Source organism: Lotus japonicus, chromosome 3 (genome assembly GCF_012489685.1).
Source record: "Lotus japonicus ecotype B-129 chromosome 3, LjGifu_v1.2".
NCBI lineage: Eukaryota > Viridiplantae > Streptophyta > Magnoliopsida > Fabales > Fabaceae > Lotus > Lotus japonicus.
The window spans coordinates 1,929,008-1,935,007 of record NC_080043.1 but is presented as its reverse complement, the minus strand read 5'-3'; positions in this window follow the sequence as shown (position 1 = coordinate 1,935,007).

The following is a 6,000-nucleotide window of genomic DNA, read 5'->3' as shown; positions in this document are numbered from 1 at the left end:
GTTCGTCGTCTGAAGTAGGTTTCTCTTCATAATTTTTTTGTAGTAAAAAATCTTCATGTTTAGATAACACTTCTACTTAGCATTTCTACTTAGTCCTCATCGGAGGGCTAAGCTTCGACGAAGGTACTGAGTGGCAGGCCAGAGCTGATGTGTCACGCCATATTTTGTTTTTAAATTTTACGCATGTATAATAAATAGTTAATTAAAATTAAACTTACTAATTAAAACAACATTTCTCCAACGATTCTTTTCACACAAACAAGCTTTCTCTATCATCTTCTACCTTCTTCATCATCTTCTACCATTCTACCATCTTCATTATAAAAAATTGGGTTTTAAATATTATTTTTCTTATAAGCAGTGAAAATGTATTAAGATTTAAGAAGCTAGCATAAGGAGTGCTAGAACTAGGGTTGGCAACGAGTCCGGTGGGTGCGGGTTTGACCATTCTCACATCCGAACCCGAACTTAACACACAAACTCAATATGAGTGCAAAAGTAAAACCCAATCCCAAAACCCGATGTGAGCACCGAATCCGTAAAAAAAACTCAAAATCCGACCCGAAAACAACATGTACATAAGAGAACAACATGAACATAAGCTAATTAAACCTCGCCATCTTTCCAATACAAAGGAAAAAATATAGTTCATGAACATAAGTTGATAAACAACATAATTCATGGATTTTTTACGTTAAAGAAAACTCTATTTAGTAACTTTAATAATATATATAAGAGCTAGTAGTTACATACATAAGACTTTGGGTTTGAATTTGGGTACGAGTTTAATCAATCCCACACCCGAACCTAAACAGGTTTTAAAATTCAGGTGAAACCCAAACTCAAACCTAAAGAAATCGAGTTTCACCTAAAATTTCGGGTTAAATTTGGATCAGGACCTGCAGGTGTGGGTTTTCCTGTCATCTCTATAATCCAATACAAAAGAGTAAAAGATCAAAAGCCATTTGGTTTTTCAATCAAACTAGGATTGATATTGTGTGATATCCGGGTAGGAAAAGACTAGTGAGATAAGAAGAAACTGAACAATGTAAAATAATAGAATTATAAAAGGTACATTTGTATGAAAAATTGGAAATGCAAGTAAATTATAAGTAGAAAATTGGTATCAAATTGAAATGTAAAGCGTCATAAAGAAAGAGTCCAGATATAAAATTCTTAAAATTGGATTAATCTGGGCCTGCTTTGATTGGTCAGCGAAAAGCTATCCAATAAATGAAAAAGGGCCGATTTTTTTTTTTTTGATATCTAATGTAATTTGACAAGAAAAATAATAACAATATCTAAAGAGTTTTTTTTTTTGAAATGAATATCTAAAGAGATATTTGGACCTAAATTACATATGTAATGTGATGTGGAATAAAAAGAAGAGTTGTAGTTAAAAAGGGGATGAAATATTTACAATGATAAGGTAAAATAAGTCATTGACAAAAAAAGACAAAATAAATTTAGATATTTTTATTATTCTTTAAAAAGATAAAATGGTTCCATGCATCTCTTTTTCTTTGTAATCATTCTCCAACGAAGAGAGAACTTCAATAGGAGAAGAGGATCAAGTTTTAAACCCTTCTCGGTCCCTTATTTTCATTTTAACTAACGCATCCTTCGGCTTCTAATTAAAATAACAAGCGGGTGTAATGTTTTAGGGCCTGTTTGATAACAGTTTCCAAAACAGTTTTCAGTTTTTAAAAACTGAAAACTTGTTTGGTAAGACCTGTTTTCAAAAACAGTTATCATTTTCAGTTTTTAAAACTAAAAAACCAAAATAGGTAAAAGATGTTTTCAGTTTCAGTTTTTTGTTTTCAGATATCAGTTTTTTAAATGTTCGAAAATATGTCATTCAAACTGTTTTCTTTTTCTGAAAACTGTTTTTAAGAATTGTTTCTGAAAATTATTTTAAAAACTGAAAACTAAAACTGCTATCAAACAGGCCCTTAACTTTCTAATTTCAATTTTAGAAATGAAAAATGTTGAAGAAAAAAAATTAATCACTTTTAATAAAACACTTAAATATTTCTATAAAAATATAAAATAAATTTTGAATAAATAAAATTAATTTAAAATGAATTCAATCACCACCGTCACTACTGCCACCACTATCACCACCACACTTAATCATTGCCAATGTCATTTTTACCATCACCTCCACCGCCACTGCCACTATGGTCGCCACTACCACCATCATCCTCATCGCGACCACCATTATCATCGCCACTACCGTCGCCACCATTCACCACTGTTATCGCTACCACCATCACTCACTACCGTAATCACCATTGCCGTCACTACTGCAATGGCCACGGTCATGGCTGCCGCAACATCTAATATAAATAAATGCACAAATATAAATTTTCTTATAGAAATATATATATTCACATTCGTGTAAGATGCTTCTGCAATTTCACATTTCAGAATACTGAACTGTAAAAACAATCAAATATTTGAAAATGCTGCAAGCAAAGACACCCCACCCCAGTATATCACAAATGGAGCACAATAGTAGACGAAACGTGTTTCCTGTTGTCAAATTATTGTTATTGATTTGATTCTTAAATCAGATTCAAAGCACAAGAATCCAATCATCATCTTGTGGTTGCATGGCTCCAATCTTCTGATCATTATCTGCACGGTGCAGATAAATGAGATAATGATAATCCAATCTTTATCTTGTCTACGGCCAGCTCGCAAAATGCTTTTAGTTTTACAAATTTTACTTTTATATAATGTATTACTTCCGCATGCTGGAATCAGGTGGATCAAAAGCCATTCCAAATTGAATCGTTGACTGGTGGTGTAGATTAATAGTTGAGAAATGATAAGGGAAAAGAATGTAAGGGACAGGGAAACCGAGTATAGAAGAAACAGGGTCAGAGATACAGAGGACCCAGAAGGGAGAATCAAAAGACATTAGGGACAATTCCAATTCTTAAGTCAAGACTGCATCTCCAAGGGTATATGGCAAAGGTGCGAAACTAACTTATACGGTTATACCACATTTTTTTTAACTACTCCGTAAATTGGTACCGCTATTCCGACCCAAGTGCGGTGAAGATCAAATGTATGCCATGCTTAGTAGCGCAACATCTAATGATCAAACAAACTGTGATTTTTAACCTGTGCAACAAGCAGATATATTAAAAACCCCCTAAACAAACCAAGTTATTAAAATACTCCAAAAATACTAAATTTCCAAAATTGCATTGATTCTCATCATCCTAATATATTACAGTATTTGGTATTTAATCATACCAAATTATGTTTCCTGCTATTCTTGCCCATTCCCCTATAACCCCTATTAACTTTCTGGTAGTTGGTTTTTTTTATCAAATATCTGCCTTATTGTCAGTTTGAACTTTGAACTGACAAACAATCTTGTACAGAAGGCACTGAGAATTAGGTTATTAAATCAACCCTTCATTTCATGGCTTAAAGTATGGTTTTCTAAATGCTCTACACTAAATGATTGCTACTAGTTACTTTGAATGTAGCAATTTCCACATGTATTTTCTGATTAAAACATATAATCGAAGCTTATGTAAGTTTAATGATAAATTTGTGTGGGTCAAAAAACAGGAATCCTCTTTCTAGATTGGAATCAAATTGCATTTACCCAGTGTAGGATTTATTTCACCACTATTCTACAGCCATTAACTTAACCTGAATGATGTCTGCTGCTGCTTTATAATCTTCATCTTTTGCCATATTAAGGGAGCATTATTTATGATATGTTTGGATCAGCTTCTCTTTCCTCATAATCAATTCTGGCACCCTTAAGCTAATTTACATAGGCTTTTGCCTTATGTTTCACTAAATCCTCCATCAGTTAAATTACTAAGATGGGACAAGTTGAGAAGGGAGGTCTATCTCCTAAAGTAATTGCAGTGGGCAATCTATTATAATATAGTAATTCTGAAGCGCGGGTTGTAGCAATGCCATATCATCTCTTTACTGTTATATAAATCTTCCATGTCAGCTTTTAATCCTAGGTGGCAATATAAACCATGTCCTTGCATCTTCTCAAACAATTTCTGTTTTCACACTTTTGTAACAACACACAACACTAAACGATCATTACTCCCAATATTGTATTAGTAAGATATCAGTTAATAACGTTAAAAAAAACTTATCAATTAATACTACAATGTGAAAGATTTAGTATTAAATTAAATAATTAGAAAATGTTTTCCTTATTCAACCTAAATCTCAAAACTCTTGAAACCCACATGGTGGCTGAGTTGTAGATGAGTAGTTAGTGGCAGCAGCGGTGATCCTCGAATGTGATCGGACCGTAGTCGACTATAACAGTGACAAATGGGTCTCGCGATACAAGGATCCTAGCTTGTCTCATTTTTAAGTAAAACCGTTTAGATTTTAAGAACCATATATTCGGCAACCTGTTTGCATCGGCTTATCCAATAACAACAAATGCATTGCAATAAGTGTCAAGTGATAGTGCTTTCCGCGCATCGCGCGGGTCTAAGTCTAGTTTAACATTAATGAGAAGTGCATAAAAGGGTGTGAATAAATACTCATCAATCTCTTTAAAACACTATGCTCCATGTCCATGATTTCTTTTTGAATATGTGTATGTGACAGTACTATTTTGTGTTAGGTTTCCATTTCAGTTCCATGTGCTTCCAATTCATCTACCCTTCAAAAGCTATCTGCCTCTCAAAGTTGGATAAAGGGGTTTGAATTTTTAAATTTGTAAAAAAAATTCTGTGAAATCTTTTTTATTTTTACTATATGCAGAAACCAAACTGTCATACATTTATTTGACCAAATGCAAACAACAAGATAGATACATCATTCTGTTGTGGATTTTGTTGTACTATGTGGCATGTCAATTCCATGAATTACGTAACGTGTTGGAATTACAGCTGGCATAGCTTGGTCGCTGGAATTTTCTAAAAAAGCAATATTGTTGCTGGTCTAAGGTTCTTGTTTGTATGATTCAAATTCTGCTGTTTATGTCTCTGAGGTTCCAGAGCTAATGACTAAAATCTAAAATCTATTTTGTTAAACTGACGCTGATATAGAATATGCAAGTGCTAGAAAACAAAATTTCAGCTAGTCTGTCTTAGATAATTAAAGAGTGGTCACTTATTTCTGTTGTTGTAGTGGCAATTCTTTTTGCATACCTGATAGATGATAGCTACCCGATTCAAATCATTAAAGAGGATTAGTATGTTTTGTAGATGTTGACAATGAGGATTCTTTTAATTTTTCATTTCTAGATGCAAACATTGTATATACAATGATGGTATCTCCATAGCCAATTTAAGCTATATATGTGTGAAGAGAAGCAAGGTAAAGAAAAGAGGAAGAGGAAGAAGAGAGAAGAGAAGAGGAAATAGAATACAGTAATACACTAGAGTTTACAATATTGTGAATGATTGGTTAATTTAAAGATAAAATACTTACTCATATTTATAGAAATGAATAGATTCATAATCCTAATTAAATATGGAAACAAGGAAACAAATCAATTAAGGAAATAATCTAATATCAAAATATGATAGTACACTCTAAAATATGATTATAAGATTTAATTTTCTTATTCTAACAACATGTTTTGTTGCACGATGATATGTTAGAGAATCGCTTTTAGTTAGTTCACAATAAAACGTGTCTTTAAATATAGTGGAAGTTGTAAAACCAAACACTTATATCATCTATCCTTTTGGATTGAGTATTATGAACATTGATGTATTTTGACTATTTTCTGTGTCACTTACTTTTTCTTTTAGAAATACTTTTTGATTAACTCGTGATAGTTTTGCTACCCTCTTTTATAATTAACCAATAAATGATTGTTTAGTGTAATAAGTATCATGTCATGACAAATAATAATAAATTTTTAAAAAGGAAAAATTACACTCCTTTAAGTCAGACAGGGCATATGACCCTTCTATTATTAATATATATTGATCGTCATAAACTTTTGAGAACAACCTTCTCAAGTAGAGTCTAACAGCTTAC